Source organism: Pecten maximus, chromosome 6 (genome assembly GCF_902652985.1).
Source record: "Pecten maximus chromosome 6, xPecMax1.1, whole genome shotgun sequence".
Lineage (NCBI taxonomy): Eukaryota > Metazoa > Mollusca > Bivalvia > Pectinida > Pectinidae > Pecten > Pecten maximus.
In genome coordinates this window covers 11,660,726-11,673,918 of record NC_047020.1, presented here as the reverse complement: position 1 = coordinate 11,673,918, position 13,193 = coordinate 11,660,726, and the positions used below count along the sequence as shown (strand labels likewise).

Below are 13,193 nucleotides of genomic sequence, written 5' to 3'. Positions count from 1 at the left end.
AGGGGAACCTACACATAAAGATTGATTACAACTAGGGACCAAGGGGAACCTACACATAAAGATTGATTACAACTAGAGACCAAGGGGAACCTACACATGAAGATTGATTATACAACTAGGGACCAAGGGGAACCTACACATCAAGATTGATTACAACTAGGGACCAAGGGGAACCTACACATAAAGATCGATTATACAACTAGGGACCAAGGGGAACTTACACATAAAGATTGATTATACAACTAGAGACCAAGGGGAACCTACACATCAAGATTGATTATGCAACTAGGGACCAAGGGGAACCTACACATAAAGATTGATTACAACTAGGGACCAAGGGGAACCTACACATCAAGATTGATTACAACTAGGACCAAGGGAAACCTACCATCAGATTGATTACAACTAGGGACAAGGACCTACACATAAAGATTGATTATACAACTAGAGACCAAGGGGAACCTACACATAAAGATTGATTATACAACTAGGGACCAAGGGGAACCTACACATAAAGATTGATTATACAACTAGGGACCAAGGGGAACCTACACATAAAGATTGATTACAACTAGGGACCAAGGGGAACCTACACATCAAGATTGATTACAACTAGGGACCAAGGGGAACCTACACATAAAGATTGATTACAACTAGGGACCAAGGGGAACCTACACATAAAGATTGATTATACAACTAGAGACCAATGGGAACCTACACATGAAGATTGATTATACAACTAGGGACCAAGGGGAACCTACACATAAAGATTGATTACAACTAGGGACCAAGGGGAACCTACACATCAAGATTGATTACAACTAGGGACCAAGGGGAACCTACACATACAGATTGATTACAACTAGGGACCAAGGGGAACCTATACATAAAGATTGATTATACAACTAGGGACCAAGGGGAACCTACACATACAGATTGATTATACAACTAGGGACCAAGGGGAACCTACACATAAAGATTGATTATACAACATAAGGGACCACGAGGAACCTATAGGGAACCTACACAAAGATTCATGATTTCTCAGAAATATGTCTCCCCAATCAAAAGAATTACAAATCTCATTTTGGAGATTCAAAAACATGGGTAAAGGGTCTACTGGAAGCTCCGATGTTTGATAAATATCGTTTCAGAAGGTCTCAAGAAACTTCAACAACCAAAAATCCAAGACGACACCTGTTGGCCATTTTGTTTTCCCAGTTAGATTTTCAAAATTGGATGAAAGTAACTTGGGACCAAACGTACATATCAAGTTTGAGAAATATCTTTCCAGAAGTTCTTTAGAAATAGTAATAACAATATTTTCTTACAGACGGACAGACGACTACAACATCGGACCGGAGGATGCAAGGCGATTAGAACAGCCACCATTTGATGAAAATCAGCAAAACAATTCATAATCTCCACCATTTTCAATTTCTATGTACATGATCATGATAATACGAGAAAAAGATGGAGGACCGATATATAAAGATTGATAAAAACACTCCTAGTATATATATACATGATAGAGTGAGGAGGATTTATAGATAGAAATAATCTTAAGACATTCTAAGAGAAAGACGATCAGTATATAGCTAGAGTTTAGATAGAAAGAAACAAATGAGTTTCTACACTATCTTTAGACAGGCCGATATAGAAGAAACAGAAAAGAACAGAGAGAAATGGACAGATCTAGTGATGTTATCCTTCATCGTAATGATGTCTCACCACCATATACCGACTGGGCAGTAAACCACTAGCTTGGTACTCTCTGAAGACTTAATATGATATCACCATAACAGCTGTACCCAAGTGGATAAAAGAACATTAAATCGAGTTCAGCTAGGTGCAGCCACTAGTCCACATCCACAGCAGGTAGCACCTCGGGCCAGAACTGTGTGCATGTCTGCTGACTGGAGTGATTGACATTTTCTGAATTTCTAACATTCTTTAACAAATAGTTTCTCAACTTAAGGTGTTAGGAACAGTTGAGCTATTACCCAACCACATGCTCAGATTCCATCCACCTTCCTTAATTAACTAGTTCACATGTCCCTATTAAATTATAGCTTCAACCACCACTTTGTTCACAGAAATACACATCTACAAGATATTGTTAAGATATAGCCGAAAAAGTCTTGTTCATCGAAAATGAAAAAGTTTTATGAAGCTGAAAAAATAACAACACAATGTTAAATTGGCTCCCCTTCCTTAACATCCTCATCAATTTCCAGCTCAATGGCACCAGTGGAACTGGAGAAGAAGTTAAAGTGTGTTTTCTAAGATGGATGCCATGGCAGTCATCTTGGATTTCAGACCGATCCGAAAAATAACAACACTTTGTCAGGACTATCTCAAGGATCATCCAAGGCAAATGTCAACTCAATCCCACCAGTGGAACTTGAGAAGAAGTTTGAAATATGAAAAGTTCACGCACAGCAGACGGCTGATGATGAAGGACGAAGCACAATGACTATAGGTCTGCATGACCTTTGGGTCAGATGACCTTAAATATTTTTCATAATGACCTCAAAATTCAGTATTTTTCATCATTTCAATAATCAAGTTAAAGGAGATTATACAAACTCTGCTTTAAAGTACTGAATTTTGAAAGGGATGATATGAATGTGCTTTTTAACTGGAACAAGAAGTTGTTTGATTTTATATAAAAAGCAACGGTGACCTTGACCTTCGAACACTTAAACACAAACTCCTTAAAGTTATTTAACTCTCATACATGACTGACATGAGTGAAACACTAATTAGCTTTTCCTAGGTATTTTTACACCTGAATTTTAACAAAATTCCACCACAAATGACATGAAAAACAAGATTGAACAAACATGTACAGTAGTACACTATATATGCTCCCGAGATCTACTCTCCAAAAAGGTGAAATTTAAAGATTGTTTTGTGACACCTATTTACTTAATTGTGCTTTCACAGGCCACAGTAATATTGCATGCCTATCTACAGCTACCCGTCACAGTGACACATCTAGTTAGTTTTATCCTTTATACAGATTGACAGTTCAATGAAATAGAGGACATAATATGTAAGAGACAGAAGTATGTTGATATAGTATATCATGATTGGCCCATCGCTTCATCTGCTACACCTGTCGGACACAGTAGTCAATGAGCACAATTCCCCATTCTCTATTAATAATGCCTGGTAGGTCTACAAATACCTCTAAACCATACTATTGTTTATCTCACTGAATTTGATCTGCTTGCTGTAAGCCAGGTGTCAGACCTCAGTGACTTGAGACGTAATGAAGCAGAGACTCGTCTGTATCTAATAACTTTATCCATCAACTGTTCCCCAGATTCCATTCTGTTCTATTCAAATTGTATAGTATAGCTAGGTACATGTACAAAGTCAAAGTAGCATAAACCTTCTTATATTGTCCGTAGTGTTTGCAGCTATTTACAGATGTGGTTTCCAGTCTTCTTCTCAAAATACAATGATACAATTTCTGGTTCCAATGATATCCTTGAATTTGAATTCATATCAATTTCTGCCACAATATTGATTGATACTAACAAGGAAATCTCCTGATATCTATCAGGACATAAATATCTCCAGATATCTACTATGCTTGATATATAGCTTCCACAGACAAAGGCCCTCCAGCAAGCTTATATATTTCTTACCCATTATTGTTTCATGGTTTCGAGTTTTTAATTCTAGTACTAAATTGTGATCACAGAACATAATTAGCACATTAAAGGCTATCAAGAACTAAAGATCCTCAATTTGCAGACTTGCAAGGTTTTTAATTTGCACAAAGGTATATATGTCTAAAAGACATTTTGAATAACTTTGAATTAAGATTAAATATTCTTACTGTACAGGTTGAGTATTTTACTTTACAATAATTAGCTATATATAGCTGTATAGTGACTAGATATGGAGGAAGGTGAATACACACCTGTCCATGTTATCTATACAGGTGTTTTCTCTATTGTTATTCACTGCATTGTTATAAAATATGTTAATTTACAGAGTATTGGATTTATAATCAGGATCCACTTACTACTATTTTTGTGTAATTTACATACATTACCATATCATAACAAGTTTACTACAGATCCAACATTCTCAAACATGACATCCACAAATATGGCGGTAAGGACCATATGGGATATATCCAAACCATATTCCATGTCTATATATATATATATATCGTTAGAAGAAAACAGGTACATCATTTACCATGGCCTTCCTGAAAGACTTTGGTGTGTGGTTGTAGGATGTAAATCAATACCACCTAAGTAAAACTGTATATCAGGTACACATTGATCCCAAATTTACACACAACAGAAAGTGTAATTTAGTATTAGCAATGTTCCCTTGGGTGTCCAATTATTCAATTACCCCAATGATCACATGTCATACTTGCTCACCTATCCAGCTTCACAAATTAAACAAAAAAGCTGATAAACAACAATTATGATTAATTTTCTTGTTAATCCATCATGTAAATACTACAAGAAAACAAACTTTATCCATTTTCCTCTGTCTTTTTACTCAAATAAAGATTGTGAAAGATTTTAAAGATATATATGTGTTTTATTTCACAGAATAGTACACACAGACATCTATTCCAAATTTACTAGTGGTACTGTCAAAACACTTTTATCCTTGTAAAGAAAATCCACAATTTCCATCTTACATCAGGTATAGAATACATAGGGTATGGATACACTGGTGTTTTAAAGCTTACCATGAGTGACTTGAAACAGACTACTACATCTATATCTTCTTCATTGGTCACCATATCCTATACAGGGTGTCGGCGAACACACCTCACATCGAGTGGGTACATATTAGTACTATACATGACCCTTACACCTATATTCTACAATATAGTAAGCCATATAGTAAGCCAGCTTACTTAGGACAGGTGTGGAACAAAGCACAAACAAGAAGAAATAGACCTCATAAACAAGTAATGGGTTAAAAAATGTATTTCTGCCCATATACACAATGTAAAGAAATAATCCTTATATACAAGTACAGACACCTTGGCTGTGTAGTACGATCCCTATATACAAAGGAGAAAGCTTACTGGTGAATGGTCAACAACAACAACATATTTAATTCACACAATATTCAACAGTCCTTTAGAATAAACCACAGGTAGCTGATACATTTGACCTGTTTTATGAGCAAAGTGTAACTAGACCATATCCGCATCTACACAGGTTGGGAATTCAAACTCCCCCGAGTTTATGAGACACTCCAGCCAGTATTTACTGAAATGAAATTTCTCTCTGAAATGAGGGATTTTCTGAAATGAAAGTATATAAACAGTTCCAATTGTTGGATTTCATTTCCTAGCATCAAAAAAATACCAAAATTAAAAAAAAAATATATTGATAGACAGGAAAACGCTTTTTGTAAGATTTCATTAAAAAGAAGTCTCTGCTCGTGATACATCTTCTATTGGGTTTGCAGTATTTTGTGGTGTAATAACAATAAAGAGGGGAAATTTAGAGGCAAAAAGCATTTGGACCGAGGATGATGCATCCTAACCCAGACAGACACTTCCTCTGCCAGATCATTAATGTGTTATATTTGGTCACTGGCATTAACCCACATCAGCAAAAGTTTGGGTGTCCCCCTGCCAAATACAAATAGTAGTAAAATGTAAAAAGAGGCTCAATATGGCACTATGCTGCAACAGGATGGAAACAGCCCAGCAACCCATATAACCTTTAATAGATAGCTTTATTCTGATTGACATCATGAGTTATATTGCCAATACTGAAATAGATAAATCTACTACATTATACACTGTATGGATATTTTCTTTCCAATACTTATAAATTTTGCTTGTAACCTACATTTTTATTACTTATTTATTCTTTCTACATCACCATTGCTACTTGTAAACACTTAGCTTATTTATATATATAATTGCTAAGCTGTTTAAATGTTTATCACACTTAACCAGCGACCTGAATGAAGGTCAAGTTCGAGTTGATCATGATTGGTATTTGAAATAAGCTATTTAATCATAAAGGGAAAAGTTTAGACCAGAGTAAACAGACAAGACATTCATGGATGACACAATCACATATATAAGCTTACATTGAAATTGAGATCAGATAGACGAGCTAAATAAAGTTATGGAATACTATATAGCTAGATATCACTAAATTTATTAACATTTATTAGTAGCTAGGTACTGCAGACTGAAATTTCAGTATAAACTCTGATTTACAGTGTATGTACTCTAGTTCAATCTTGATCATTATAAAATTCAACCTTGACTTTCCTTACTCAAATCTGTTAAATTGTATTAAATTGCCCTGATCATGATAGAACTCTGAACTCTGACAATGGCTAGATAAGCAGTATAACCTATAACAGTAGTCTGACCAATACAGTTAGTTACATGTGTTCTCCTGAGAGTATACACCAAGGGGTTCTATACCTGGACGCAGCCCGGCACTATAACCCCGAAACAGTCTATCCCAACCTTGTTTGTTTAGTAAACATCTCAGATAAACCCACCAATTTGGATCAATGTGTCCATCATAGGGTCAGAGGTAAAGGCCTAGCTCTGATAAACACATCTGGTACCCTCCATGGTCAACCTTTGTATTATGGTTTCCTGGCCATTACTAAAACACTAAAGTCTATCTGCAGTACGCACTCTAGTACAATACCAACATCTACCTAACTGTGGTACTCTAGTACAATACCAACATCTACCTAACTGTGGTACTCTAGTACAATACCAACATCTACCTAACTGTGGTACTCTAGTACACCACCATCTACCTAACTGTGGTACTCTAGTACAATACCAACATCTACCTAACTGTGGTCTCTAGTACAATACCAACATCTACCTAAATGTGGTCTCTAGTACACCACCATCTACCTAACTGTGGTACTCTAGTACAATACCAACATCTACCTAACTGTGGTACTCTAGTACACCACCAACATCTACCTAACTGTGGTACTCTAGTACAATAACAACATCTACCTAACTGTGGTACTCTAGTACACCACCAACATCTACCTAACTGTGGTACTCTAGTACAATACCAACATCTATAGCTGTATATCGCTACCTAACTATGATCTAGTACACCACCAACAACTACATATACCTAACTGAGATATTTTTATAACTACAATATAATAATACCAATATTAACTTGTTCCTTTCAACTCATTATCATCGTACCGATATTAAACAATAACTTCTTTCCGATTTTCAACATACAAAAATCATATATATTGCTTAATATTGAAGATTTCACATTACATGGTTATAGTGAGGATGTAGTTGACGTGTTTTTAAAAGAGCAATGTTAACGACGATAATACCAACATCTACCTCATTGTGATACTACAATATGTACACCAGTAGATCAATATATTGTAAACATGAAATTTACGTCAGGGTGACATTGATGTTAATTAGGCAAAGGTCATTTGGCCATGAAAATTCCTCACACACATGTACATGCTCTAATGACTGCCTGAATATAACGACCGCCTGTCTTTAACAACCGATTTTCAGATTCCCGATTATTTTTATGTCTGTGTTATTTATTGACCATGTGCAAAAGAAAAAACAAAGTACATTGATCGCAGAAATAATAAGAAATAGCAATGTTTAGTTTGTAACTGTGATTATTGCACAATAATTCACGAATTCAAGTGCCCTGTGAATATTTCAAACTTATTGAAAAAGGACAGAAAAGCTCACTGGAAGCCAATAATTATTGATCTCTGTACATGTGTATACATAAGAAGAAAAGAAACCAAATAATTCAATCAACTGATCAGGATATAAAACAAGCCAATTAAAACAAGAGGCCCATGGGGCCTGTATCGCTCACCTGGTTGAATTAGACCAAATGTCAAAATAATGTTCATATTCAATTTGTTTTATTTGTAAATCTCAAACAATGCTATATATGGTTATAGTGTGGGAATCGGAACTGCTACAAAGATTAATGAAGTCCAGACTATCTAAGGTCTGAAAGTCCTCAAGAATTGTTTTTAGAACATGCATTCATCACTTTATTACTAGTAGCAATTTAAAGGAATTACCTCTATTTCCCCTATTGGGCCCCGCCCCTTTGGCCCCTTTGGGGTCAGAGTCACCATTTATGCAAAATCTGTTCCCCTTCCCCGAAGGATGTTTCTGACCAAATTGGGTTCAAATCCATTCATCACTTTATGACTAGTAGCGATTTAAAGGAATTACCTCTATTTCCCCTATTGGGCCCAGCCCCTTTGGCCCCTCGGGGGTCAGAGTCACCATTTATGCAAAATCTGTTCCCCTACCCCGAAGGATGTTTCAGACCAAATTGGGTTCAAATCCATTCATAACTTTATGACGAGTAGCGATTTAAATGAATTACCTCCATTTCCCATATTGGGCCCCGCCCCTTTGGCCCCTCGGGGGTCAGAGCCACCATTTATGCAAAATCTGTTCCCCTTCCCCGAAGGATGTTTCTGACCAAATTGGGTTCAAATCCATTCATAACTTTATGACTAGTAGCGATTTAAAGGAATTACCTCTATTTCCCCTATTGGGCCCCGCTCCTTTGGCCCCTCGAGGGTAGGTCACCATTTATGCAAAATCTGTTCCCCTTCCCCCAAGGATGTTTCAGACCAAATTGGGTTCAAATCCATTCATAACTTTATGACTAGTAGCGATTTAAAGGAATTACCTCTATTTCCCCTATTGGGCCCCGCCCCTTTGGCCCCTCGGGGGTCAGAGTCACCATTTATGCAAAATCTGTTCCCCTTCTGCCAAGGATGTTTCTGGCCAAATTTGGTCAAAATCCAGTTAGAACTTTTTGACTAGTAGCGATTTGAAGCAAATGTTGACGGACGGACGGACGGACGGACGGACGGACGACGGACGGACGACGGACGCTGCGCTATGACATAAGCTCACCGGACCTTCGGTCCAGGTGAGCTAAAAATTACAGTCCTCCACCAAATTTGAAGTTAGATGCCAAGAATGCATGGATGAGAAATAAATCTGGTGGATATTTACTGATAAGTGGTGGCCTTTTACCAGGAAATTGGATCTGATGACACCTATTCATTATCTGATTGCATTTGGTGGTATCAATTTTAGTAGATTCAGATTTGAAATGGTAATTTTTATATAACTTATGTAAATTTGGTATTTTACCAATTTAAACATAATATGTTGATATTGCTTCCTGAATTATAAATATTTGATACCAAAATCTGGTAAATTGTATCCAAGAGAAAATATTACACCTTAAATGTGCACACAGCTGTATCAGGATAATACTGTATGGAAATCTGGTTGTTTTTTGCATGGGCCCCATCAATATTACAGTAATTCGGAAGTCTGCCTTTGATGTAGATCATGCATCAAACGTCACAATGTTGGTTAATTATATCAGAGTGACTAGGTTAATTATATCAGAGTGACTAGGTTACTTATATCAGAGTGACTAGGTTACTTATATCAGAGTGACTAGGTTAATTATATCAGAGTGACTAGGTTAATTATATCAGAGTGACTAGGTTAATTATATCAGAGTGACTAAGGTTAATTATATCAGAGTGACTAGGTTTATAATTATATCAGAGTGACTAGGTTAATTATATCAGAGTGACTAGGTTAATTATATCAGAGTGACTAGGTTAATTATATCAGAGTGACTAGGTTAATTATATCAGAGTGACTAGGTTAATTATATCAAAGTGACTAGGTTAATTATATCAGAGTGACTAGGTTTATAATTATATCAGAGTGACTAGGTTAATTATATCAGAGTGACTAGGTTACTTATATCAGAGTGACTAGGTTAATTATATCAGAGTGACTAGGTTAATTATATCAGAGTGACTAGGTTACTTATATCAGAGTGACTAGGTTACTTATATCAGAGTGACTAGGTTAATTATATCAGAGTGACTAGGTTAATTATATCAGAGTGACTAGGTTAATTATATCAGAGTGACTAGGTTAATTATATCAGAGTGACTAGGTTAATTATATCAGAGTGACTAGGTTAATTATATCAGAGTGACTAGGTTACTTATATCAGAGTGACTAGGTTAATTATATCAGAGTGACTAGGTTAATTATATCAGAGTGACTAGGTTAATTATATCAGAGTGACTAGGTTAATTATATCAGAGTGACTAGGTTAATTATATCAGAGTGACTAGGTTAATTATATCAGAGTGACTAGGTTAATTATATCAGAGTGACTAGGTTTATAATTATATCAGAGTGACTAGGTTATTTATATCAGAGTGACTAGGTTAATTATATCAGAGTGACTAGGTTAATTATATCAGAGTGACTAGGTTAATTATATCAGAGTGACTAGGTTTATAATTATATCAGAGTGACTAGGTTAATTATATCAGAGTGACTAGGTTTATAATTATATCAGAGTGACTAGGTTAATTATATCAGAGTGACTAGGTTAATTATATCAGAGTGACTAGGTTTATAATTATATCAGAGTGACTAGGTTAATTATATCAGAGTGACTAGGTTAATTATATCAGAGTGACTAGGTTTATAATTATATCAGAGTGACTAGGTTAATTATATCAGAGTGACTAGGTTTATAATTATATCAGAGTGACTAGGTTAATTATATCAGAGTGACTAGGTTAATTATATCAGAGTGACTAGGTTTATAATTATATCAGAGTGACTAGGTTAATTATATCAGAGTGACTAGGTTAATTATATCAGAGTGACTAGGTTAATTATATCAGAGTGACTAGGTTAATTATATCAGAGTGACTAGGTTAATTATATCAGAGTGACTAGGTTAATTATATCAGAGTGACTAGGTTAATTATATCAGAGTGACTAGGTTAATTATATCAGAGTGACTAGGTTAATATATCAGAGTGACTAGGTTAATTATATCAGAGTGACTAGGTTAATTATATCAGAGTGACTAGGTTAATTATATCAGAGTGACTAGGTTAATTATATCAGAGTGACTAGGTTAATTATATCAGAGTGACTAGGTTTATAATTATATCAGAGTGACTAGGTTAATTATATCAGAGTGACTAGGTTATTATATCAGAGTGACTAGGTTAATTATATCAGAGTGACTAGGTTAATTATATCAGAGTGACTAGGTTAATTATATCAGAGTGACTAGGTTAATTATATCAGAGTGACTAGGTTAATTATATCAGAGTGACTAGGTTAATTATATCAGAGTGACTAGGTTACTTATATCAGAGTGACTAGGTTAATTATATCAGAGTGACTAGGTTAATTATATCAGAGTGACTAGGTTACTTATATCAGAGTGACTAGGTTACTTATATCAGAGTGACTAGGTTTATAATTATATCAGAGTGACTAGGTTATTTATATCAGAGTGACTAGGTTACTTATATCAGAGTGACTAGGTTAATTATATCAGAGTGACTAGGTTAATTATATCAGAGTGACTAGGTTAATTATATCAGAGTGACTAGGTTAATTATATCAGAGTGACTAGGTTAATTATATCAGAGTGACTAGGTTACTTATATCAGAGTGACTAGGTTTATAATTATATCAGAGTGACTAGGTTAATTATATCAGAGTGACTAGGTTAATTATATCAGAGTGACTAGGTTTATAATTATATCAGAGTGACTAGGTTAATTATATCAGAGTGACTAGGTTAATTATATCAGAGTGACTAGGTTAATTATATCAGAGTGACTAGGTTAATTATATCAGAGTGACTAGGTTAATTATATCAGAGTGACTAGGTTAATTATATCAGAGTGACTAGGTTAATTATATCAGAGTGACTAGGTTAATTATATCAGAGTGACTAGGTTAATTATATCAGAGTGACTAGGTTAATTATATCAGAGTGACTAGGTTTATAATTATATCAGAGTGACTAGGTTATTTATATCAGAGTGACTAGGTTAATTATATCAGAGTGACTAGGTTAATTATATCAGAGTGACTAGGTTACTTATATCAGAGTGACTAGGTTAATTATATCAGAGTGACTAGGTTTATAATTATATCAGAGTGACTAGGTTAATTATATCAGAGTGACTAGGTTAATTATATCAGAGTGACTAGGTTAATTATATCAGAGTGACTGACTTTTGGTATGCGACACACTTCCTCATTTAGATGAACCTATGCCCTAAGTGTGAAGAGCCAGTGCCCATTTAGGAGATAGAGATCTAGACTTGACAACACTTTTCTTCAATGTAGGTCAAAGGTCACAATGTCGGTCTTAGTGACCTACTTTTGGTTTGTGACACTGCCTCATTTAGGTGAACCCATGCCCCAAGTATGAAGTACCAGTGTTTAAAAGTATAGGAAATAGAATAAGATTTCTTTTATGTAGCTCAAAGGTCACAATGAAGGTCAAAGTAACTTGTGCTTGGTACTTGACACACCGCCTAATTTTGGTGAACTCATGTCCAAAGTATGAAGTATAGGAAATGAAATCAAAACAACATTTTGCACTGATGTAGGTCAAAGGACACAAAGCGAAACTAATCAGGAACAGTACAACTGTGTGTGGCATGATAGACAGGACTTAACTGCATCTCGGAAAATATAGAGATTGGTACCTTTCTATAATTGCTTAATTAGGTGACATGACATGTCTGTATCAGAGTATAACTACGGTAAACCTCCGGTTAGTTTGAATGAAATTAAATAAATATTGACGAACCTGTTCGAATTATTCGAAATTATGCTTCAGAAAATAAGCGCGAGTTCGAACTCTCCGAGTCTATATCGACGAAAATCTCGGCAGAGTATAATCATTAGACACAAACACATCCATTGTAGATCTGATATGTAACAACGGCGACCTGAACAATTGCACATTTATAAATAAGTAAAATGATAGTATTTTATTTAATTCAATGTCAATTGATCGTTAAACGTTCTTCATTTTGCAATAACTATATATGATGGTTATTGCGCGAAGCCGCTCAGGTAATGCGTAGCCTATATAGGACTCAAAACAGTACAGTCCACGATTCATTTGAGACACAAAAGTTTAACATTTGTACAGTATAATCTCCGCATGACTATATTTTTTATCTGTATCAGAAACTGCGTGAGGTCGCAGGTTTTCAGGTAATACCTTGATTGGCAATAATTAAGAGATGTCCAGTCACAATTAAATAATCATAATGCTAATTAATAT

General features: G+C 35.3%; 1 protein-coding gene across 1 annotated transcript in view; it reads right to left on the bottom strand.

Moving 5' to 3' along the window:
• LOC117328970 (rho guanine nucleotide exchange factor 17-like) overlaps nt 1–13,193 on the bottom strand; it is a 66,732-nt gene that overhangs the window by 36,580 nt on the left and 16,959 nt on the right. The window lies entirely within an intron of this gene.